Consider the following 26,718-nt stretch of genomic DNA (forward strand, 5'->3'; position numbering starts at 1 on the left):
TATGCAACTGGAAGCGAGCAAGTGTTCCTGGCATTTGGCGGGAAGGCTGCCCAGCTGTGTTTCTAAGTGGACTACAATGAGTTTGTTTATTCGTAACTCTGTTTTTCTGAGGGAGGCGTAGTGCTTGTAGAGCAGAGGAATGAGGAGAACTACTTTTGAGTCACCATCTTGAGAAACCCTCTTTCTCTTTCACTCAAAGATAGCAGTTGTGTAGGTCTCTTGTGGTCTAAAAACACTCATTTGAAGGCCTCCCAGATTTCTCCTCTAACAGGAGACACTGCTGCGTCTGCTCAGGAAACAGGGAGCGTGCCTGGTGAATGGTGCCATGAGAGGGAACAGATCTAAGCACCCGCTGACCAGCTGTATGTGGCACGCCAGGTGACAGCGGGAGAGTCTGCAGCACTGCATTGCCTAGCCATAGCGGGCCTGTCTCTCTGGGGGGCAGGGGAGGGAAAAGCCTGTCTGTCCCCTACGCAGCAGGAACCTTGACAGGCATGGTGTGCCTGGGAGCCCCTCTTCCTATGCACTGGAGAGCGGCATGAGAGAGTCTCTAGCACCGTAGATGTCCTGCTCAGTGCCCACAGCTCAGGGGTCCCCTTGTTGGGAACGAATGGGGTGCAATTGTGCAAGTAGCCAGTGGTGTTAAACGAAGTACCTCTGTGTGTCTGCAGTCACTCAGAGGGGCCGTTGCAAAAGCAAGAAATACAGGTCCCTCTCAGATGGCCCACACTGTTGTAACGGTGGTTTAGGTGGTGAGAGCTGTCATATAAACCAGCAAGAAATAAATCTTTCCATGCTGCCTCATGTGTCCCAATCCAATGTCGGGGGAGGTTTCGATATGATCCCAAGAGCGAGATTAAGACACAAACGAGGTCAAATGCCGTATGTCCTAACCAACTTTTATTATCGAAAGTAAAACTCGGTAGCAATTGGATAGATCAGAACAAAGATAGAAATCAAGCAAGCAGTCGGGATAAAGTTGCAACAATAGTCAGCACCACGGATCCGTGGCGTCCCGGGGGTCCAAGTCTCTCGGTGTTTCAGCGGGGGGCGATCGCGTCAGGGTCCAAATCTCTCGGGGTTTTGGTTTCGACAGTGGGCGATGGCGCCAGGGCTTGTCTTGGCAGCCCCTTTTATCCTCACTCAGGGGCTCCACTTTCCATGACAACGGCACGTACTTGCACGTTGCTACATTCCTGTGCATGTGCATACGCTTCACGCGGCTCCAGCCTGGCTCTTCACGCGGCTAGCACACGCTCCACGTGCCTCCAGCTTCCCGCGGCTAGCATGTGGCTGCACGTGCGCACACGCTCCTCGCGACTGCGGCTAGCGCTGGGTCTCTCGCAACCTTCGGTTGGCCCCAACCGCATCCTGCACATGGCGCAGCCCCTACAAACCGGAGGTCTCCATGGCCCCGCAACCGCTCCCCCATCATATTCAGAGGATTCTTCGCTTAGACAAGCAATCTTTGAGACAGATGTTCTACAGTTCCGTCCCTCACATCACGGTGAAATAAGTATTTGCTCCCTAAGTGTGGTTTTTCTGCCAGTGACTGGCAGCAGCAAAGCTGCTGTGAATAGAGGGCCCCAGCATGTGAGTGATAAGCATTATAGAAAGATGTGACTGTTAGGGACGGTGCTAAGTACTCTTTTACCGCACAAGGAGAGATGAGCATAGGTCGTGAGGTGGTACATAGCACAGTTGTTGCACAGTATTTTGAGGAAACCCCAGAGGGCTTGGACCGTGAAAGACGATAAGAGAGGATTAAAGAGTGTGTCTTTCTTCAGTGAACTATACTTTGCATAAAACTAGTGACTGCTTGAATAAACAAGCTGTGTAAAAAGATGAATACACAAATGCAACGTGAAGTCGTGAAGGTTCAAGCTTTCATAGGACATCAAGCATTCCAGGCAGATTTTGGGGACACAGCCTGATAGAAAGGCAGCCATTTGTCCCCCAAATTGCACAGAACAATTTGTTGCCCTGAGGTGTCAGAAATCGACGTAGGGGACTAGATAGTCTTGCTTTGACTTGTGCTGTGGTGACTCTTGCTTCACCTCAGCTTGTAATTTCTGGAGAACATAGCAGCTTCAGGATGATTTGGAGGCGTAGAAAGCCTTGGGAAGAGAAACCCAGGGACATGGTCCAAAGGCAGCCTTAGTCATTCAGCTCCCGAAGGGGCACAGGAAAAGGTATTTTTCAGTGATGTAGTTCTAATTAACTCTTCAAAGGCACAAGTGTTACAGTCATCTCATTCAGGATGAAAAAGGTGTCTAACAAGACCGTCTGTCAATGAAAACACGAGAAGCAAGTAAGTCTGTGCACAACAGAACTGAAGTAGCCCAGTCTCCAGGGTCTGTTTCTCTTCATCTCTTCCCTGCTTCCTCACCCCTACTGGGGGAATTTTTGGTGTCTAATGGAGAGCAAAACTGCCCCTTAATGGGAGCACCAAACACACATTTGGTGTGTTTGTGATTCCACAAGCTTTATTTCCTTAGACAACCATGCTAAAAATAGGCCCTTTCCTAGTTTAAACTGTTGATTACATGCTATTACCAAGGGGAATGGTAGCAGAGGAAGAAATACTGCAGAAACATTAATCTTTGTGTATATACAACAGTGGAAGATTAATTAGCATAGCACTGTATCTGAAGGGACCTTCGGATGGGAGTTTACCTGCCTAAAGACCTTACAGTTTATCTCATTGTAGATTTCATTTTGGTTTTGTTCCTGATCTTGCTGAGACTGGATAATTAGGTACCAAACCCAGTGCCCACAGGGAGCCTAAAATCAACAGAGCTCTGCCCACATGGCCGTGGTTACAAAATTCTAACCCTCTAATGCAATAAGGCATCTCAGAGCCGTGTCACAGCAATCTGTTCTGGTTTTATGTATGCTTACAATACAAAATTTAAACTCTTAAATGATGCAGTTGCAGTATTTCTTTCTCCCTGTGAAAAACTTTTTGTACAGTGAAACCATAAACAGATCTAAATGTGAAGACAAATAGAATTTGCAATTCAATATGTCTCAGCATCATTCAGAAAGGAAATGTATGAACCCATCAGTGTGCTGAAAGAATTTGTTTAAATTTGTTTTCCATTTGATTCACTTCCCATAGTTTAGTAATGTTAAAATTCTTGTGCTTCACTGGAGCTGTAGTTTTAGTGTATCTTTGTACAGTATCTTGTATTGCAAGCTTTGCATAGTATCTACTGCTAGACAAGGGTCCAAAGGGAGAATGGAAGAGAAGATGTCATTTTCTACAAAACCAGAGGCAGAATGTTTGTGGTTATGCTTTATGAGATTTATTCTTTCACCTCACTTAACATCTCCAGTGTTAGTGCTCTGGTATTTTGGGGTACATTGCTGTATTTTGTTACATTAGACTTTTGCACTCTTTACTTCTTGCAAATTCACTGCTCATGCTGTTATCCTAACTAAAATTGTTTCGTGAACCGTGGGAGGAAATCTGCATTATTTCATTCACAAACATAAGTCCAAAAACCATCTTTCACAGAAGCCCAGGGATTAGCATGGTACCATCCATTTCCTATCCAGTCCCTTTTGCCAACGGAAAGAATGCAGATCAGATTGACTGGACAGGAGGCAGAAATTTTGTGTCAGATTTGGACCAGAATTTGCATTGTGTGTATAAAAGTGCAGAGTGGATGAAAAGTAGCGCATGCTCTTAAGCCAGAATGTGCCAAGGAGGATGGGGAATGGAAGCCCTGTACCAGCTATTCCCAAGATACTTTAATGTAGTAATCACACTGCACTGAAGTTATTTAAATTAATCTTATGAAATTCTGTTGCATAAGAAGTGCCAGAGTGAATTCTGGCTAAAGATTTTGGTTTTCTCCTAATGATAATTTCTAATTTATTTACTTTTTCAAATGAATCAGTTTAATATCTGTAGGGTGAAACTTAAACATTGCTTGAGTATTTATGGTTGATTTGAATGTGTATTATTCTAAGGTATTTTCACAGCATCCTGAAAGCTGTGACAAGTACTTTATAAATCAGCAACGTATCATCAAAATCTATTTTTGACTGAGCTCTTGAGCGCATTTTCAAAATCCCTACCTGAGTCAATCAGTTGCAATCACCCAGAGTACACATGAATGATTGATTCTGACATCTGGACTGGTAAGGTTATTATAATATAGAATAAAGCACCTGTGCCATTTCTGCCTTGAACGGCTGTTAGGGTAATACCATAAAGTAATGAACCATCTAGCACAAATGGTTAATGACAACAGTTAAGCTTTCACAGCCAAAGCAGAATGCTTTGTGAGGAGCAAGATTTATAAAAAGCTTGTCCAGCGATGCATAGCATCATCAGCCTATATGAAGACCTATGTAATCATGATTCTCACTATCAGCTCACAGTACCAACACTGTATTTTGCATAATTAAGGTAGCATAGGCTGTTATTTCATGTTGTTTAGCTGGTGTACATACTGGTTACAGAAAGGCTTGCTGTAGTAGGAGTTCCAATGCTTGATATTTTTGTAAATAACAAAAAGAAAGCGGTCCAAATCTTTGAGCATAAATAGTTCTGGTCAAGTCAGTGGAGCTGTACCCCACTGGTATCAGCACAGCATATAGCCCATCACATTAGTACTCCTAATAAATATCAATAAAGTAGCAATTAAGTTTTTCTGAAAAGTATGTCAGTGAAGTGAAAAGTATGTCACTTTTTAGCAAGTGAATCAAGCATTTTCAGTCGTGTTTTCATTTTCTTAGTAGGAAATTGGATGTATTTCTTACTGGTTTTGTAAGCCTCTATCTTATGGGTAGGGAAAATCAGTTGTAGCCTTTATAGTGGTTGTGCATGTTCATTTATAGTTCCCCAAATTCCCAGAGTAAATCTGGAAATACAAAAGCACCTATTCTATATCAGATTAATTCCACTTCTTTCCCTTGTTGTCTTTGCCCTTAGGTGCTAGTGCAACATCTTGCTGGGCTTATGTTTACAATCAACTGCAACTTAATTATTCTTCACATCCCTGCATGGTCCTTCCATATGTGACAGAAAGAGCTGCTTTTCATGATGAGGCTTTTCAATAGCAAAATGTCAATAACAATAACAACATTCTATAAAGTCCAGTCAAAAGGGTATTTTAAAAACAACAGCATTTGCTGGCACTTGTGCTACTGTCACAGCTGTGTAGCTGCTGTGTCTGCGTCTGGTCTCAGATCAGCTTGCTTCTGACCCAGACCTGCTGGCTTGGCTTCCTGGCTTCACCTTGGACCTGCCTCATCACTGTGGACTTGCTGGATGATCACCGGACGATGTCTGACACTGGTCAGTGTCTCCTGACCTGATCCTAACCCTGACTTGCTGGCTCGGCTTCCTCGCTCCTTGCTGACCAGGTCGCTGCTCTTGCCGACTTGCTGTCACGCTCGGCTCATGGCTCACCTTCCTCTGCGGAGCGGCTGGCCCGTGCTGCTCCCTGACACTAACAAAATCCTCCATATGGAAATTCAGGGTTTACCACCCAAGAGGAAAAGAAATCTTACTTGGAAGAACAAGATTCAGATGAACTGGAAGTGACCACACCAGAATTTGCTGGGTTTCACCCCGGCTGGGGGCAGGTGGGGGCCTGCCGGGAGGATGCTGCCCCTCACCAGTTACCTTGTCTGGACTTTCTTCCCCCAGCAAAAAGCAGCACATCAAGTTATCATCTGTGTAACTGGATATAATGTCTCCTCACTGAACTCAGTGTTCACAGGGTCTAGCCTGACTGTGCCAGGGTCTGTCCCTCTGCTGTAAGTAAAACCAGAACAAACATGGGGCAGTTTTACCTAGCCTTGTCTCTGCATGGGCTGACTGGTGTTTTACATTCTCTGTGCAGGATTTCCTGCCTACCCCCTCTGCTACCGAAGGCAGCCTTTCTCCTCTCCTCATGAGACCCCTCTGACCTGCTGACAGGCAGACTGAGCAAAATTCCCTTTCCATCTTCATCTAATGCTCTTCTCTCAGTTTGTTAAAACACCACCAACACCATAAAGCACTCATTGTCAAGTGGGAGTTTTCGCTTTAACAGGCTATTTGCTTGTCAGAGTGATTCTTGCAGAAGAGACCACACATCTGGGGGAGCTGTTTGTCATTTTCTTTCCTCGGACAGCAGGGCCCGCACAAAAGTGTTATCTCAGTAGACAAGTGCTTGGCAGGAAGCTCCAAACTCCATGGAGAGGCTGTCTGGCAAGGCTGCCCTGCCAGCACCTATTGCAGAGTGTAACCATGAAGCTGCCTCTCTTATTTCAGTGCATGAAAAAGGGAGGGATCCATCTCAGCTGGACTTGGGCAACTAATCTTACTTAGTCATCACAGCGATTCTTAATCATCTCAAGACAAGTATCTAAAATAACAAGCAAGAGTTGCCCTGTCGAGGTGCCAGTTGCTTTCTCTTAACTAGAGAAAATGTTTAGACTGCCAGCTCAGACCGGACACCTATTTTTTAGACAAAGAAGTCAGGTGATAGCCCACTAATAGCTTCTTGTATCATCCCATATTCGATTACTTCAACTGCTTCACTGTGTTTTAGTCCTCCACTGCCTTCTTTAGCAAATGACCTCAGCTTCTGAGCCCCCCTGCACCTGCCCATGGCTGCAAATGCCTGGTCTTGCCATCAGTGTTATCCTCACTATTGTTCTTGGGCATCACAAGGAATGAGCGGCAAATGTCTGCAGGATGCCATCTTGTGAAACACTTTAACCATTGTGCCATTCTCTGTCACAAAAAGGGGAGTTACTGAAGATCTATACTGCACAGCAACCTTCTCTCATATGTGGAGCCACTCTTCATCTCCTGTCGAAGATTGCTGGACCTGTTTCTTTCTTCACTGGATATCAAACTCTTTTTTCTCTGACTGTGACCCCACCTCCAAAAAGGAAAGAAGCAGCTTCTCATATGTGACAGAAAACATGACATCTCAGGTACCATTAGGCATGCATACTCAGGTGACAGGGAGGTGGTGGGAGAATCTATACTTCTAAACTGGCTTCAGTTATGAAAACAGTATCTACCGACGCGCGCTGCTGGCACTGCACAACTGTCATCACACACAAGGCTTGACACAAGAAGGTTCTGCCAACCTATAAATGAATTGTCTCGTAAACATTATCTTTTTCCAAGCTTTCTTTTTTCTGGACCACACAACTCTGCCATGACTGCAAAATATAAAAAGTTTATATAAGCCAGATGGAACTAATCTCAGTGATGGCTGGACATAAATATGGGGAATATTAACAATAGATTAAGCAAAAAAAGCACAGATTTTTTTTTTTGCTATTGCTTTGTAAACTATTTCAGCTCTTCAGCTTTCTATTGTTTTCATTCCAATAATTTTCATTTTAAATTACTTATATTTTTTCTTTTCCATTCCTAGCATATCTGGCCAATGTGCTGTGCAATTATTGAAGGGTCACTGGGAGCTGGGCCACTTTTATGGTGGCTATCCCAAACCCTGCCTCTAGTTCGGTTTTCCACAAAGACATAGAACTTCTTAAAAATGAGGCAGGGATTTTCAAGAGTTCCTAAAGGATTGGCATGCTGAATACTCTGAATACTGTGTAAGTTGGGCATCTAGCTTCTGTAACAATTGCAGGCCACTCTCCCCATCACTTAGTGGTAAAGAGCAGGTACTGCAGGAGGCACATCTGTTCTACTTTCTTTATTAGATATCATACTTTTAAATGTTACCTACATATAATTATGTATTTATCCTTGTTCAGAGGTGTGTAGGAGAATTATGTGCAGGAGAATGACCTGCTTCATGGTAGAGTACAAAAAGTTGTTAAACAGAATCATTTCATCATTCATCTGAAAGGAAATGGAATGTTGTATTTCAATGTATTTTTAAAACAGGATGACTGAATAGATTTTGTCAGCAACAATGTGATAAAGAGCTGTCAAATTTGTGCTGCTGCCCCTTCATAAATATTAGTATGTCTACCTTTTTATTTACTGAAAAGTCATCTTTTAGAGAAATGACAGGTATATGTTATTAAACTCATTTTTTTACAGGTTTTGCTTTGCCAAAAATATACTGCTAGCTGAAAGTTGCAGAACTCAGTTGGGCTGTTGTACAAAACAATGTAATGTCATTAATTGCAGGGCCTTTGTAAATAGGTTTTCTTTGAAAGAAGACATGTATCTCAAAAGGGGCACATCTTCGACCAATTTTTGATAAGAACTGATTTTAGTTATGACTAGAAACATTTTTTGTTTTATTTCTCATGTCTCAGGTTTCTATTTCCCTTTTCAATCACTTAAAATTTTGTTTTGGTTCCATTTTATATGTTAACATTTTAAGTATTCCTGTTCATAGTTTTGTATGATAAAAATTTTTTTTTTTTTTTCATTTTAAAAATATGCAAAAAGTTGGTATGTCCAGTATGGGACATAAGCTGAAGAAAATCTTGACCAATATTGTGTATTTTCTACGTTAAAAGCAAAACATTTTCTTCATTTATCTGTATTCAGATTCTCTCTGATGTATTACTACAAATCTTGTGTTTCTCTGCTATGTAGGACACTTGCATGTTTGTATTCCCTCTCCAACACTTTTCAGGCATGACAGAGTTGTGTTTCCAGAATTTACCTTGCATAGTACCTGGAAATTTTCCAGATCCTCTTCTTGTTTTCCTGTGTGCAGAAGCTTTCATAGAAACACAGAGTCATCAAATATTTCAGTTTGGATGGGACCTCTAGAGGCCATCTAGTCCAACCCCCTTCTCAGAGGTCCACTCAGGTGAGGTTGCTCTGGACTGTGTGCAGTTGAGTCTTGAACACCTCCAACGATGGAGATCCCATAGACTCTCTGCGCACCTGTTCCAGTATTTGACTACCTTCACGGAAGTTTTTTCCCCTAATATCTATTCAGAATTTTCCATGTTCCAACTTGTGCCTGTTGTCTCTCATCCTATCACTGTGCACCTCTGAGAAGAGTTTGACTCCATCTTCTGTCTGTCTTCTGATCAGGTAGTTGCAGACAGCAATAAAGTCTCCCCGAGCCATCTTTTCTGTAGGCTGAGCAGAACCAGCTGTCTCAGCCTTTTCTCATATGTCCAGTGCTTCAGCCCTGACCAGCTTGGTGGTCTCCACTGGACTTGCTCCAGGATATCCATGTCCTTCTTGTACTGGGCAACCGAAAACTGGACACAGTACTGCAGTGCAATCTCAGAAGTGCTGAATACAGGAAGCATCACTTCCCTGGTCCGGCTGGCTACTTGCTAATACAGCCAGGGATGTGGCTGGCCTTCTTCACCACAAGGGCACAGTGCTGGCTCATGTTCAGCTTGTTGTCCACCAGAACCCCTGCATCCTTTTGTGCAGAGCTGCTCTCCAGACAGTCGGCCCCCAGCCTGCAATGTTGCATGGGGTTGTTCCATCCCAGATTCAAGACCTTGCATTTGGTCCTGTTGAACTTCATGAGATTCCAGTCAGCCCATTTCTTCTCTGTCCAGGTAGGTGAAGGATAGTTTTCTTTCCAATCTGCAGTCTACAAGAGGATGAAAGAGGTCTTTGGCTATTTGTTACTTAGCTACAGAAAGTTTGAAAGGGATCTTGAAGACATTAACAAGAGTTAGGGTTACATTTATCACACATGATTTAACCTAGGCATGAAGTCTAGCTTATTGATTATGTGCACTGTACAGGCTTTGGGGAGAGCTAGATGCCTCTGAGTGATTCCTCCTAACTTCCCATCCAAAACCATGCATATTGTCCTATGGAAACATCTCTTTTGATCTCTTCCTCTCTCCACTTACTGCAGAGGGAAGCTCAATAGCAAGCCTCATCATTAATTAATGTTCAGTAACTTCAGGTCTTACTTATACAGGTTATGCTGGACTTCTAGTAGACTCATTCCACCTGTAGTCAATAAATAGATATTAGGTGTTTGGTACTAGACTCTGCCATTGATCCTGCCTCTACCTGCACAAGACTTTTAATAGTAGCTTCCTTCCTTTTTTCCCCTCCAGCAAGAAGAAAGATGGGGATGAATGCATTGAGAAGAAAGTGTAGCTAGCTATTGAGGGAGAGGCAAGTCTTATACAGTGGGGCATTCCTTCTGTTGTGTCTGCTTTCACTTCTGCCAACTTGCTTTTATTTAAATTTTCCAAATAACGAGAATTTGATCCTGCTGAAATCTTTTTTTCTACTACTTTCTTTCTCTGGAGGCAGCATATCCAATAATATACTGTCCTGACAGCCTACTGGTGTGTGCAACATGACACGAAGAGCTGTGTGATAAGTAAATCCTGAAGAAACAAGACAAAAGGGTAGGAGATACCGCAGGGCCATTCCAGCCCAATGTACTGAGCTGGGCATTTCTAGGTGGAGAAGAGAGCACCTTATGGTTACACATTTTGCTGAACTGTGGTTTAATGTGTGACAGAGAACATACTGCCTGAAAAAAGCCCTTCAGAGGTACCTGACAATTTGCCAGTCAAGTTTGCCTTGAGAGTGCAAAGCATTTGCCTAAGGATTCAAGCAAAAGAGGCATCACAGTCATTGTGCTCTGGGTAGCAGCTGGTTGCATCGCAGGTTTTTTGTGCAACTTCCACCTGTTTGCACGGCAAGATACAGACTCTTACCAGTTTAAAATGTATCCAGCAGTCAATCTTAGAGCTGCCTCCCCCACAGCCATCTCCCACAGGCCCCCCAAGCCCACCACCAAAACCCCCTGGTGACACCCCATACAGGGAGCCAGGCACAACTGCTGTCATGTACTCATCAGTGCCTCCTGTGCTGCATTTCTCAGTGCTGTAGGTTGTAGCCCTGTGGATGCATTAAAAAAAAAAACAACAATTTTGCTTTAATGTTTCTAAATTAGAGTTGCCTCTAGCCAGTATCTTCATATACTGTATACTGCTGCTTTCTATTTCTACCCAGATTGCTTTTTCACTGCTAAAACTACATACTAGTCTACCAGTGAATAAATAATAAATTGCATATATCTGAGGCTTGACTTTTCCTACCAACACCCTGTCACTGAGATGAGGCAATATAATGTGAGTTTCCATTTTCTTACGACTGGATTTCATCATGACCATCTCCACCATCACCCCCAAGAAAACCCCAAAGCCCTACATCTTTGCTATTGTAAGAAAGGGTATATGAACAATCTTTCTCATGAATCTACATGTAGTGAGAATGAAGGAGCAGTACGTAGCCATATTGGATGAGGTGACCGATGGGTGCCTTCCTCAGAGGTAGTGGTATCTTAAAACTTATCTGTTTAGTGTATACAAAGCTGGGGAGTGAGAATGGATTAAATTCCATTTCACACAAATTATATGTAGGTAAACTCCACATGTCTCGATTTCTTCCAACCACAACATGGGATTTCCTGCTTGATTCCGAGATCTTTTTCTATTTAATAGGTGGTGCAACAAAAAGAGTGACCAGGTTAAACTTTATCTTTTAATTTGCAGTAATCTTATTCATTTTGCTTTGAGCTGCTGGTCACAGGTTTTTTTCTTACCTGTTTAAATTGTGATGGAGAAAATGCTGAGAGAACATCTGGCATATCCAACTAGGTTCAGTTCTGAAAGAAATCACTCCAAGCTATTTTAGAATGGAGCTTATAGGACCTTTAAAGCTCTATTATTTACAAAGCCATACTAGAATAGGGCTTTATAAATCTCTGACTCAGATTCTGAAACAAAATTGGACTGCAAACTTATTTTAGATTTTAAAGTGTTAAGAAAATGTTTGCTGCTCACTTCTTCATTGCTCCAAACAGACAAAACTAAGAGCAATCCCTTAGCAGCTAATGGAGATCATAGGCAAAGTTGTCTGTTTCCTTTAGTATTTACTCTAAACGCCTGTTTGCAGCTATACTCAGGTAGCCTCTTTCAAGTTAAAAGCCAATTACATAAAGTTGTTAAATTGTTCTTTCACAGAATTACTGATCTTGACAATATGACTTGTGACAGTAAATCCTAAGTGAAGCCAAGTTATCAGGGGGCACAGTTCTCCTTAGGATTAGTGAGAGCATGGTGCCCACATAAAGAGAAGAGCAGGCCTTTCTAGCTTTTGTCCTGTTTAATAGGTTTTTTGAACACTGTGATGAAAATTCATTGATAGACTTAATTATGTTTTTCAGAGAGATAAAATTTTTCTATTGCTTATAAGAGATGGATGATACAGCAGAGATGGCATGTTAATTGGGCTACTGCCACACTCATGTAATTCAGTGTATACATTTTATTTCCTTTTAAAAATGTGTAGATCGCTAACGCTCCTGCTTTTTGAAACAAGTTGAGAAATGGCAAATCAGCAACTAACTAGTTTCGTTTCATCTTATCCACAGTGACTCTATGCCCTAGATTCTTGTTCCTCATCCTGCCGTTCTCTTTTCGCTGATGAAAACTATTCATGATCAGCTTCCTTACAGAGCAGTAGTGCCAGGTACAGTGAGAAGCAGAAGAGCCGAATGCCATAAAGAACATAGTTGTTGAGCTGTTTCTTAGCTGGGCTAGTAGCCCCTTAATTTTATTAAGAGTATTAATTTTGTAAGTGCAGGGGCACTGAATTTATCAGAGGATAGATTCCTGTAGTCATAGCTGTGTTCAACTTGACCCATGTGTGTTCACCCTCCATAGTTCATTTGGATTTTTAAAAATGTTTGGGCACCTCCTGGGACTGCCAGAGTGTCTATTTGGGCTGCATTAGCCACTGAGGTGCTTTTGAATATCTGTGCCTCAGCGGCATGGAATATGAAATAAAAGAGGTATTCCAGCATAACTCCCCTCTTACTCCAGTGCCAGAAGAGCTGAGCTGAAAAAGAGCATGGCACAGTCCTAAAAACAATGACTACCTGAGAGTTTCCAAAGCTGCTAGCAGAGACTAAGCTTAAAGAGCGGTAACAACAAAGGGCAACTTTTGGCCCATTTCTCCGCACGGTGAGCGAGGTCACTGTGAGAACTCAGCAAAAACAAACATAAAAGCCATGCCTGGGCTTTTCTGTCTGACACTTCGGTACCAGGAAGGTCACACGGGCTGAGCACTGCTGCAGCATGGGGAACATAATTAAAATGTAAAATGACAGCAGATGGTATTATTGTCAGTGGAAAGTTCGCCCGACTGCTGCCTGCAAGTTGCTCTGAATCACTTCAGAAATGGTGACATCAATGTGAATGCTCCCAGCAGCAAGAGCCACTGTGGAAAATGTTTATATCTTTGCTTAATTTCTGACAGTTAATGAGACCGACAGGGAATATTCATAGAGCAAAAAGCACCTTGTTTTGGCTTGTTAGCTTTCTAATGCAGAATATTTATTGGTCTCCAGTCACTCCCTGATGACACTTCCCTCTTTCAGTCTTTGGCCTCTGCCATTCTGGATACAAAAAAAATAAGGAGAGGCTTTGCAAACTGCTTTTAAGTACTGCTTCTTTGCATTTCCCCTGTGGGACCTGTTTGCTCCTGTTTCTTAAGTATTTGGAGCTGTTCACCTTCCTCATCTCTGGCATGGGAAAGCCAGGGGCTGGAGTCCTGACCCCGCTTCTCCCGCTTCCATGCAGGAAAGGCCGTAGGTCCGTGGCCTGGCTGGTACACCCCTGCACGTACACGGACTGCTGTACCAAGGCGGCATCGTGGTGCCTGGGGCGGGATGTCAGGGTGATGGCTCTGCCTCATAAGCTTATTTGAAAGAAAGACTGTGTTTAACGAAAGGTGATATGGAGAATCCTCCCTGACGAGCCCCTTGTGCAAACACAGGTTACGGAGGAAGATTTTGTTCTGCAAATAAGTTTGCCCTCTTTTGCTACCTTCTCGGGTCAGACATCCTTCTCAGGCTGCCCTGGCTATGGCATGTACACACAGACACTGCCTGTGGCATAAACACTGACACACACACACGGCTACCAAATGAAGCGGAGGTCTCACAGGATAGTATGAGCACGCACATGCTCAGAAATAAAGACGATAGCTCTGAGGAGGCGTGCAAGGCTGAATCTATTCTTGCTTACCAAAGAGTGAATGCGATAGAAGCCATTTCACTCAGACATCGCATGGTTTCCCTTGTTCAGAGGTCTGACAATGACATGCCAGGAGGTAAATATACTTTGTCTTAAGCTGTCTGTCCACAGATAAACCTGTCAAAAGGCTAAGTGATATATATGAAATTCTTCTGCCTGCCTGCAATACTGCATTTGGTGAGCACTGGTGCCCAATGTCAATTCCATTGCTTCAGACTAAGAGGAGAGGAACCACTCCGTTGTAATGAAGATCATAAATGCCAATGTAGATTATTTATTGGCTTGAACAGTGGAAATATATACAGAGTTCAATGTGGCTTTACTTGCTGGCTACTCAGTTCAATTTTCACAGCTGGTTGTGAAGGTCTGAGCATACAAAAACTGCACTGGTATAGCATTAGTTGCCTTTTATAATCAGTGTAGTTAAACTGCTGAAAAAGATCCATGTGGACACAGTCTTACTTTGATGAGAATGCAGATGGTTACTTCAGTTGGTAAGGATTGTGGGGGAATGGTTGGGAAGTGAGATAAATAGGAGTTACAAGGTTTGGGTTCTTGTCTGCAGCGGGAAAGAGTGTGACGGGAGAATCTAAAGAGTTGTGGAGCTGGAGGTTACGATAGAAGGTCAGTACTGTATTAGTGTGAAGGCATAGCAAAGGGAAAAAAAATCCTTCAGCTTTCCCCATTTGTTTGAAATTTTTGTATTTATCAAATTGGGTTTCATTCTTCCTTTTGAATTAGTCCTGCTATGTCAAAATTACTCCTTAAACTATGTTGATGTGATTCACTATTTTGTTTATTTTGCAGACCAGACACTTAGCAAATCTTAAAGAAAACAATATGATGCTGTAGGTGTACTAAGCCAATATGCCTTCACAGACAAAGCTGTGTGAAGTTTAGTAGTTTCATCTGGCTAGAATTTCTTGAATTTTTTTTCTTCCTTGTCTAAATGATTTAGATTAGAAAACAGCTTATTTCCTAATGGAGAATTTCAGAGGAAAGTTTTCTGCAAATTTCACTTTTGACAGATCTAGTTAAAAAGTTGATTAAAACAGTGATGGTATTTTGATTCCAAACCAAAGTCCTGGAGTTTTCATCCCAGGGTTACTCTGTACTAAACTTATTTTTCTGTTTTTAAAGCTCTGCAAAACACTTGGGAGGAAAGGCTGAAGTGAAATTTGAAGTGAAGTGGATGTTGTTTGGATTTGGATTGCATCATAAAAGCTTTTCTTATCCTGTAACAACTTCTTCTCCATAGAGAATATCTTCCTATTCCTCCCAATTGTTAAAAGCTTTTCAGTTGTGTTTGCTTCATAAAATCTTTAGTATAATGTGAAATTCTGCATTCCATCTTTGTGAAATTATCATCCAGAAAGCAAGCATATTCAAGGAAACACATGTGGTTTAAGCTAAAGAGGTACGTGTCTTTCTGGAGCTATTCCATATCTTTCTTACTTCAGGGGTGCAGGGGAAGATGAACCTAATTCTTTGAGTACCAAAGGCTGCAGAAAAAATCAGAGGGAATGGGACTAATTCTGTGACACGCAGAGGACATTCAGATGCTACAGGATAAGGCTTTGATACATTTTCCCATCTCCCATTTTGACGGGTTGCAAAAATCGAAAATCTCCTCAGATGGTCATACTAGATTTTATTCATCTTTTGCTGACAGTCTTGAGGAAAAGAAGAAGTTTATTTATAACATAAATAACATAAATCAATTTTCTGAATGCCTTTCCATTTTCAAATGAGAATATTTCTTGCTCCTTTGGATTCAGCAGAGTTACAGATAAAGTAAGAAATGTACAACAAAGCTGCAAAAAGAGGTTTTTCTCAATATGGAAATGCATAGCCTTTCAGGTCTCCAAAAACTATGTGTACTGCAAAAGAAGTAATCTAATCACGTGAACCATCGAATCATGGAATTATTCAGGTTGCAAGAAAGCTTGGGGGGTTGTTAGTCCAGCCACTTGCTCAAAGCAGAGTCAGCTATCTGATAAGACCTGGTCTGTTAGGACTCAGTTCAGTCAGGTCTTGAAAACCTCTAAGGACAGAGATTTTCAGCCTCTGGCCACTCTTTAGGGCATTTCTCCATTGCAAATTGCAGTAGAAATAGCCAAGAAAGCATACAGAAAGCATTGCCATATATCATGGGAAGTGATTATTCCCTTTTACTTAGTGCATGTTGTACCATATCTGCATCCAGTTTTGGGCCCCCAGTGAAAGAAAGATGTTTCTGATCATATTTACAGTTTTTTAATTTTATTTCAACTAATTAAATGTATTTGGCTTATCTAGATCAAACAACTTCAGAAATACACTGGGGAAACCAAGCAGAGTTTTGTTTCTTGATGACTGACTTTTTTCTTAAGTTGTAGAATCTTAGGTACTATAAATAGCTTAGATTATCAGGTTTGATTTTTGTGAGATAGTGTTGTCTAAAGATAACTGGGGCTTGTGTGTTTTCCCAGTTGCTCTAAGACAAAGGGTTTTTGTTATTGAGGAGACTGGATTTTTCTTTAAGCTGTTCATTCTTGAGCAGAGGTCTCCGTTTATTTGGATTCTGTTATATAACTGTTGTGTATGTAAACAGTTGGTTTTCCTGTATAAAAAGTCAACTCTTTGAATTGTGGGAAATAGAATTGTGAAATAAATCCACATATGTGCCAGTGAGTTTGTCCAAGAGAAAATTTCTATGTATCTCCTTTTATGTGATAGGAGAACTTGTACTTTATTTCTTTTGTAGGTGGACAAAGCACCTTCTTAATGAAGTCTACAAAACAAGACAAGTTTGAGTTTCTTTCTTTAACAGCCGTAGAAATACAGTCATGGCTAGATCAGTAATCATGAGAACTACCACAGCTGCAAAATCATAAATCTCTCATTGTAACTTTTGCATGAGTTCTTGGTTTTCTCCTGGCTGATTGTTTCTTGTATAGTTTAAAGTTTCTGATCAATTTTAATATAGCAGCTTTTGATATTGGTAGGTGGAAACATATGACTGGGAGGTATCTGGACCATTGCACAGCAAAATCTGAATATGACTCCTTTATAGCCTTTCACTTTCCAGCAATGAGCTCTGGGCTGTGAGGAGGGTTAAGTATTCCCTGGTGGCTGCTTGCATTGAGAGCAACGTAAGCTCCATACAAGGGGAAAACAAAAAAAGAAAAAAAAAAGAGGAGAGAAACAAGATCCTAGTTCCTAGGATTAAAAAACTACCAAATGCTGGATTTGCAGCTGAACTTTCATCCTGAGTATGCCACAGATCTCCCCCAGCATCGGCTCTGCTCAGAACAGCTAGCAGCCAGGCACCTAGGGCAGTTTGGCAAGTGACATACTGAAGTACAATGTTGGAAGTGGACTCTCAGTCTGGTCTTCCAGGCACTACCAGTACTGAAAAGAAGGTCCTGGCATTTTATGAAAAGATGACCATTGTCTTTTTTCAGACAGTCAGATACATAGACCAGGAATCCTGTTCTTATGCACGTGCCTGCCTGCAGCCCGGACTCAGTTGCATGCAGAAGTGTGTAAAACCTAGGAGATTTTGGACAGGATTTCCTGTTCTCTAGCTGTGGTAGCTCCTGGCTCTGTGTCCAACTGATGTGATACCATGTGAGACCCAGGACCTGGCTTAGAGCCAGCTAGAGCCAGGGAGCCGAGGGTTCTCTATCAAACTATTCAGCACAGCAGTAATGATGGCATAAGGAATCACAAATCCTTCTTGAGGATCTTGTCTTTATTGTTATTTTGGATTTCTTTGGGTTCTTCTTTTCTTTATACTGAGATTCTATCTCTAGCCTTGTCTACACCTTGAGACTGGGTGGAAGTCTTAAAGGCGCAGGAGCAGGCTGTCCCCATGTGCCGCAAGAAGAACGGGCGGGGAAGACGACCGGCCTGGCTGAACGGGGAGCTCTGGCTGGGACTCAGGAAAAAAAGGAGAGTTTATCACCTTTGGAAGAAGGGGCAGGCAACTCAAGAAGAGTACAGGGATCTCGTTAGGTCGTGCAGAGAGGAAATTAGAAAGGCAAAAGCCCAGCTAGAACTCAACCTGGCCACTGTCGTGAGAGACAACAAAAAATGCTTTTATAAGTATGTTAATGACAAAAGAAGAGCCAAGGAGAATCTCCATCCTCTACTGGATGCCGGGGGGGAACGTTGCCACCAAGGACGAGGATAAGGCTGAGGTACTCAACGCCTTCTTTGCCTCCGTCTTTAATAGTCAGAGCAGTTATCCTCAGGGTACTCAGCCCCCTGAGCTGGAAGACAGGGACGGCGAGCAGGATAAACCCCCCATAATCCAAGAGGAAGCAGTTAATGACCTGCTACGCCACCTGAACGCTCACAAGTCTATGGGGATGGATGGGATCCACCCGAGGGTACTGAGGGAGCTGACAGAGGAGCTTGCCAAGCCGCTCTCCATCATTTACCAGCAGTCCTGGTTAACTGGGGAGGTCCCGGACGACTGGAGGCTCGCCAATGTGACGCCCATCTGTAAGAAGGGCTGGAAGGAGGATCTGGGGAACTACAGGCCAGTCAGCCTGACCTCGGTGCTGGGGAAGATTATGGAGTGGTTCGTTTTGAGGGTGCTCACGAGCCATGTCCAGGACAACCAGGGGATCAGGCCCAGCCAGCACGAGTTCATGGAAGGCAGGTCCTGTTTGACCAACCTGATCTCCTTCTATGACCGGGTGACCCGCCTCGTGGATGAGGGAAAGGCTGTGGATGTGGTCTACCTGGACTTCAGTAAAGCCTTTGACACTGTCTCCCACAGCATTCTCCTAGAGAAGCTGGCGGCTCATGGCCTAGACAGGTGCACTCTTTGCTGGGTAAAAAACTGGCTGAACGGCCGAGCCCAGAGAGTTGTGGTGAACGGAGTTAAATCCAGTTGGCGGCCGGTCACGAGCGGTGTTCCCCAGGGCTCAGTACTAGGGCCGGTCCTGTTCAATATCTTTATCAACGATCTGGATGAGGGGATCGAGTGCTCCCTCAGTAAGTTTGCAGATGACACCAAGTTGGGCGGGAGTGTTGATCTGCTCGAGGGTAGGAAGGCTCTGCAGAGGGACCTGGACAGGCTGGATCGATGGGCCGAGGCCAACTGTATGAGGTTCAACAAGGCCAAGTGCCGGGTCCTGCCCTTGGGTCACAATAACCCCATGCAACGCTACAGGCTTGGGGAAGAGTGGCTGGAAAGCTGCCCGGAGGAAAAGGACCTGGCAGTGTTGGTTGACAGCCGGCTGAACATGAGCCGGCAGTGTGCCCAGGTGGCCAAGACGGCCAATGGCATCCTGGCCTGTATCAGAAATAGTGTGGCCACCAGGAGCAGGGAGGTGATCGTGCCCCTGTACTCGGCACTGGTGAGGCCGCACCTCGAATACTGTGTTCAGTTTTGGGCCCCTCACTACCAGAAGGACATTGAGGTGCTGGAGCATGTCCAGAGGAGGGCAACGAAGCTGGTGAAGGGCCTGGAGCACAAGTCTTATGGGGAGCGGCTGAGGGAACTGGGGTTGTTTAGCCTGGAGAAGAGGAGGCTGAGGGGAGACCTCATCACGCTCTACAACTACCTGAAAGGAGGTTGTAGTGAGGTGGGTGTTGGTCTCTTCTGCCAAGTAACTGGCGATAGGACGAGAGGAAACGGCCTCAAGTTGCGCCAAGGGAGGTTTAGATTGGACATCAGGAGAAATTTCTTTACTGAAAGAGTGGTCAGGCCTTGGAACAGGCTGCCCAGGGAAGTGGTGGAGTCACCATCCCTGGAAGTATTTAAAAGACGTGTAGATGAGGCGCTTAGGGACATAGTGTAGTGGGTATGGTGGTGTTGGGTTGATGGTTGGACTCGATGATCTTAGAGGTCTTTTTCAACCTTAATGATTCTATGATTCTATGATGCTGTCAAGCTGCTAAGAGCAAGTAGCTCAGGTCACCAAGCTGTTCATTTAAGAAATCAGTAAGCCCTTTAAATCTTCAACCATAAGAGACCTGTCTGTCTCCTTATTTTTTCATATGCATATGTGTTTATAAGTATGTATAGACCTACATATATACAAAATATGTGTATCTATAATTTCCTTCAATATTCTAACAAAACTCTAGATGCCTAATTATTATGTGCTGCTGATACACCAGCAGAAACTGCTGACCCCAAAGTTTCCAGGGTTTCATTCCTCTATTAAGAACCCCATATTCTTCAGTCCTAGAATGTAGTATATAAATATTATTAGTGTATAAATATTGTATAAACATTACTAGTCTTTTATGTCCTGATTTATGCAAACGTTTAAATATGCCCTCAAGTCTGCTGCCTTAAATGAGACTTGCAATGTTGGCCTGAATGAAAATGCTTCCCTGAATTGGTACCGCAGCAATTTAAATTATCATCACATTTATATTTTAAATCCTTCTCCTCTGATTTTTTTTTTTCACGGGCTTTGTAGTAGCAAGTTAAAAATCACTTATACTTTACAAGTCCATTCTTATCTCAAAGCATCTATCAGCAGAGATGGAAACATCCTTCACAATTGGATCAATCTATAAATTTTAGGGCAAGTCCTCTCCTTTTAGGAAACAAAGATTTTGAGAATATCCATACAATTTTTGAGAGCTGGAAGCCCTGCCCCTTCAGACTAATTAATGAGATCTGGCCCACATCCTTTAGGCTGGAGCTGAATCCTCAGGGGGAGTGAGTGGAGCTTGGTGGGAGCTTGGTGTTCAAGAGCCGGTATGGACACAGTATGGGCAGCTAGGGTACCAGGACCTAAGGCTGAAATAGGGATCAATCCAAACTGATGGTGTATATGCACCCTCTGATGGTTGTTTCAGTGCACCTTTTAATTTTTATTTTTTAGAAAGAAAGGATAATAAGAGAGCTGTGGTAGTGAGTACTTACTCTCTCTTCATTATATCCTTGAAAATCGAACTAAAATGTTTTCCAAGCATAGCTTTACTTGAAAAATAATTTAAATTAACTTTTTTCTTTCAAGTGTGAATTCAAGGTACTGCAGCTATTGCTGATTAGCTGTACGTGGGGACACACTTTCCCAGAATAATATGCCGTTTGTGTTTATCTTAACTCATTCTGAAAAGAAAAGGTCAGAAAAGGAGAGAATCCAGCATAGAGGAGTGGAATTGATTTCGAATGGCAACATGAAATGTTGTGATAGGAAAAGTGCTAAAACCAGCAAAAACAGCTAAAAGGATTGAGGCATTTGTAAAAGCATAATGTGCAAAGCGTGAAAAGAGACAAAAGAAACTGGCTGGCTGGTTCCTGTCACGGTGCTTTTATGGTCACCTGTATCTGTGTGGTACGCTGGTTGTGACCCCATCACAGCATCATGTGGGAGAACTCACAACTGTCCTTCTGGTGGGGCAGGGTTTTGTCTTGATGACCTCAGCTGTTAGTTTCTTTCTGCCCACCAATACACATGTCATTTTTACATGTTTTATACATGTTTTTATTCTTCTGGGATATTCTAGATTGAGAACAATAATTGCTTTAGTAAAAATTTGTTAAATTAAGGAAATTAATGTTTTCTTTATAAACTCGCTCTATAAAATGAATCTACTCTTACCTGATATGGGTGGCCAAACCACAACTGTCCTGAGTTCAGCTTCCCTGTTAGTTTTGATAAAAGATAAACAAATTCTGCTTGCCTGTTTTTGTTGACTAAAATATTTCAGAACTTCAGTGCTAAAAGTTACACTGAAGATAGTCATTAATAATCATAGCCTGCAAGCCCACAAATCTGCAAAATATTTGCCTCTGTGTTTAAAACAAAGAAATAGAATCATAGAATCATTAAGGTTGGAAAAGACCTCTAAGATCATCGAGTCCAGCCGTCAACCCAACACCACCATACCCACTACACCATGTCCCTAAGCGCCTCATCTACACGTCTTTTAAATACTTCCAGGGATGGTGACTCCACCACTTCCCTGGGCAGCCTGGACCAAGGCCTGACCACTCTTACAGTAAAGAAATTTCTCCTAATGTCCAATCTAAACCTCCCTTGGTGCAACTTGAGGCCATTTCCTCTCGTCCTATCACCAGTTACTTGGCAGAAGAGACCAACACCCACCTCACTACAACCTCCTTTCGGGTAGCTGTAGAGTGCGATGATGTCTCCCCTCAGCCTCCTCTTCTCCAGGCTAAACAACCCCAGTTCCCTCAGCTGCTCCTCATAAGACTTGTGCTCCAGGCCCTTCACCAGCTTCGTTGCCCTCCTCTGGACACGCTCCAGCACCTCAATGTCCTTCTTGTAGTGAGGGGCCCAAAACTGAACACAGTATTCGAGGTGCAGTATTTACTCTGCGAATAGTGTATCAGAATAGTATTCAACAGCTGGTTAAACACAATTAAATACAAATGCTATAATGCTTCCAAGACCCTTAGCTTGCCTCTGAAGAACAGCAATTTCCAGGCACACATTTGCATCCATTATAAAAGTCATTCTCCACAGCCATCTTTCTGAAGAGTCTAGTTTGCTTATAGAAAACTCATATTCAGTGTCTACAGTTCTAACGTGCAGATGCAGAAGCAGAGAAACACATGAGAAGTAAATCAAAATGATCTCTCCAGCTCTCTGAGTGGAGGACTAGCTCTATTTTGAATGCAATTGCTGCATCCAAATTGCTACTCCAGCTGTTGGGACTCACTGAGGAGTGATGTCTTTGATGAGACCCTTCACCACCTTGCAGTATGTCCTCTGTCTTGTAGTGCTTTAACTCAGGAGTTTCTAGCAGACAGCACTTAGTTTTTATGTCATATCAGAATTTCCCTAAACTTGAGAAAGCTAATGCAAAAGTAACATTGCTAGACCAAAATGCTCTGACCTGAGTTCAGCCCTTTGATAACGAGTTAAAGAGGTTTGCTTATATCCCCACTGGAAGCCAAAGGTCTCCTTCCTGCATGGAAAACCTGCAGCTTCTTCTGGCCTCTCCTTTGCCGTCTTGCTTGATAACTCCCACGTAGCTGGTTTCAGCTTATGGCTGTGGCCGTCTTCTTTAGGAAATACATTTTATTTCTTCCATGTCTCCATGGCAGTTGGGAACATGTACCTGGTGGGGAAACAATCCTTATGAGTTAGGATTGCAAGATGTGTAAAACTGTTTATATGCTGGTATGTAACATGGAGTTGGTATGCAAAATGGAGTTTTGGAAAGGGCAAGCCTGTTCAATGAATCAAGCAGATATAACCAGGATAAATCGACCCTCATGATCTGTAAATACGCAGACTCCCTCTCTTGATGGAAGGGGGTGGTGTGCAGGTGGCAGGATGTTTATATGCATTTAGCCTGGCAAATACATAGTAATTTTAATTAGTTAAATGAGCAATACAGAAATTGTAAGCATTTGCTACACACTACGAGCATTCACTTTTGGGGAGTCACCACAAGTCAGCTAAAAAATGGAAATTTGTTAAAGCAAGTTGATCGCAAATCAAGACCTATGGTGTCCTTCGTGGTGTAGTTCATCACAGAATCACAGAATGGCTGAGGCTGGAAGGGACTCAGCTAATCCATGGAAGGGACCATCATCTAATTCAATCCCTCTGCTCCAGCAGGGTCACCTACAGCCGGTGGCCCAAGACCATGTCAAGATGTCTTTTGAATATCTCCAGGGATGGAGACTCCACAACCTCCCCCGGCAACCTGTGCCAGTGCTAGGTCACCCTCACAGGGAAAAAGTGTTTTCTGATGTTCAGAGGGAACCTCCTGCGTTTCAGGTTGTGCCCACTGCCTCTGGTCCTGTCACTGGACACCACTGGAAAGAGCCTGGCTCCATCCTCTTTATACCCTTCCTTCAGGTATTTATACACACGGATGAGATCCCTCCTGAGACTTCTCTTCTTCAGGCTAAACAGTCACAGCTCTTTCAGCCTCTCTCATAGGAGAGCTGATCCAGTCCCTTCAACATCTTAGTAGTCGTTCACTGTACCCTCTCCAGTATGTCCACGTCTCTCTTGTACTGGGGAGCCCGGAACCGGACCCGGCACTTCAGGTGTGGCCTCACCAGTGCTGAGTAGAGAGGGAGGATCACCTCCCTCAACCTGCTGGCAATACTTTGTCTAATGCAGCCCAGGATACCATTTGCCTCTCTTGTAGCAAGGACACATTGCAGGTTCATGTTCGATTTAGTGTCCACCAGGACATCTGGGTCCTTTTCGTCAAATCTGCTTTCCAGCACTGAATGGCCCCCAGCATGTACTGGTGCCTGGGGTTGTTCCTCCCCAGGTAAATATCAGATGTAACCTAGATACACTAACCGGTTTATATGTATTCTTATCTATTTCAGCTGCATCCATCTTTCTTTGAATGAATGTCATTATCCTGCAGGTATTTCAGACAGAGAAGAAAATAACTCTGAGTACAGAAGAGATCTCATCTGACTGCTCTATGGGAAAGGCCTCCAGCTGTGTCTCAGTGGCTGACCCAGAGAACAGGGAGAGACTTGAGCACCAAAGAAGAGCGCTGGACTGATGGGCCGAGAGTCAGTCCCAGCTTTAGTAACACAAGTTACCAATAAAATGCATGACAGCTTATCGACATGCAACTAGTCTAAGAGTGTGTTGGGAATCAACTGCATTTTGGAAGGGGAATAATGTGTAATCCAAATTAAGATATTTATTATACACTAACAGGAATGAATAACAAAATCACAGATAGTCTGTTGGAGCATTCTCCGTTCTGTGTCTCCTAAGTTTTACTTGGCTTCAAGCAAATGTGCAACATGAAATATGCTATAGCGTACTATTGACTGCAGCGTGATCCACCTGGGAAGTAGTGTTCAGTTCTGGACCACGCTCAACTCTGTGTCACTGAAGCCTGGATTTGTTGTGGCCAGTAGTAGTGCCAAAGCCATTAGGAAGCTCCAGTAACCTTGTCAAAGATTGGCACTTACACATTACCTTCATTTGTTGCTTCAGGCATTCCTGTGCAGCAGCTTGGATGCTAGTGCAGAGGTGGGCTGGCAGAGGCTCTCGTCCTCTCTTGATAAAATGCAGTTGTCAATTAATTAACATTTTAAATTAACAATTTTTACTCATTTGTGTCTTCTGTTCCACGATGACAGGACCTTTTATTTATTCCTTCTATTGCTACTGCAACTATTTAATTGATGTAGTTTACTGATTCAGTCACAGCGTGTCATTCATTGCAAACAAAAATCTCTTTTCCTCTCACATTTTTTCAATGATTTCCTGCCAGCAGGGGTCACACGACGACCGCAGCTTCCCATCGCCGCTGCTCCCTAGTCACTGATGCCAGCACACCACTTCTGGGTAACAGGCACTTGGAAATGCCTCTCAGAGTTATAGAAAAGAGAGCTGGGATGACCATCTTATTAAACAAATATTTTCTGGGAAAGATCCCATCATATCTGTAGCATTTTTTTTTTTTTTGGAAGATTAGGGGTTTTTTTTAATGGTCATATTATTAATAATTAAGTGTTGTTTCAGATCAATATACCCATTTTGTACTTTACTGTGTTTGCAGACTGTTATTGCTCTCCCAGTGTTAAACTTGACTCACCAATCTTTGCTACAAATGAGTATAAAACTTCCTCTAGGAAAGGAAAAAAAGAAGCAGTTGACTGTTGGAACCCTACTAGGTTCCAATAATAACATAATAAAAGTATTAATATTTTATGCTTTCATATCTGATATGCCTGTTAGAATTGTCTCCTTAGCAAATTTTGCTTCAAGGAAAAAAGTTGGCAATGAAGACAGAGCAGCTAAAGAATGAAAGGCTGTTACAGCATTTGAAAAAAACACTAATGGGATGTAGTGTGAAACCTTTAGCTCACTTGTGCATAGTATTGATATTTCAACTGCAAAAAAATTAAGGATTCCACTACGTGATGAGGGCTCCCTTGCACTAGGCACTGTGAGCACTGTCCTGGACAGATAGATAGTGACAGGAAATCTTTTTCCTGTCACTGTTAGCTATTTAAGAGATTCATAGCTGCCTCTCTTACAAAGATACCTGGGTGTTGAAACCCCTGGATGTTACCTGCAGGCTGACTAACAATGCATAGGCCCCAGAGGGCATAAAGTGCTGCTCCCACCTCCCTCTATACCTTGTGTCATGAAATCTATGAGAACAGCACATTTGACAACTGTGCTGAAGTTTGGGTTTAAATTTGCAGGGAGAAATGGTTCAATCCATGGCTGTGGTAATACTGCAGAGAAGGGCAGGGCTTGCAGGGGTGGCATCATCCTGCCATGCCAGGAGAGCTCCATGGCTCCATTCTCTAGCTTCAGCTGGGGAACCTGGACTCACATGCAGGTCTGAGCTACAGGTGGCTTGGTGGTGCTGGGAATGGCCTGTGCTCCTATCACCACATTTCTGCAGGCTGCAGGATGTGTCTGGAGACAATTTCCAGCCCTTAGCTGCATGAGAATGTACTCACTTAGATTTAGTTTCAAATAAACAGCATGGAAATATCTTACAAAGGAAAAGGGAGAGGAGAAAAAAGATTCCAGTCTATGACTGTGAAGATACTCTAAACTGTAATTTCTACTACCTGATTGTCCATTAATGCTTGTTCATCTTGTTTTTTGTAGTGAACTGAAGTGATTAAGATCAAAAAATGCCAGGAGAAGAAAAATCAGAATTCTCAAAGGGTCGGAGTCTTTTAGGAGACTTTGAAAAGAGACAAGAAATGAGAGGATGAGTCTGCAGACCTGAAAAGAAAAAACAGAAGTGGGATCAGTAGCACCATGAGATAGACAT

The sequence above is a fragment of the Calonectris borealis genome, chromosome 1, assembly GCF_964195595.1.
Source record: "Calonectris borealis chromosome 1, bCalBor7.hap1.2, whole genome shotgun sequence".
Taxonomy (NCBI): domain Eukaryota; kingdom Metazoa; phylum Chordata; class Aves; order Procellariiformes; family Procellariidae; genus Calonectris; species Calonectris borealis.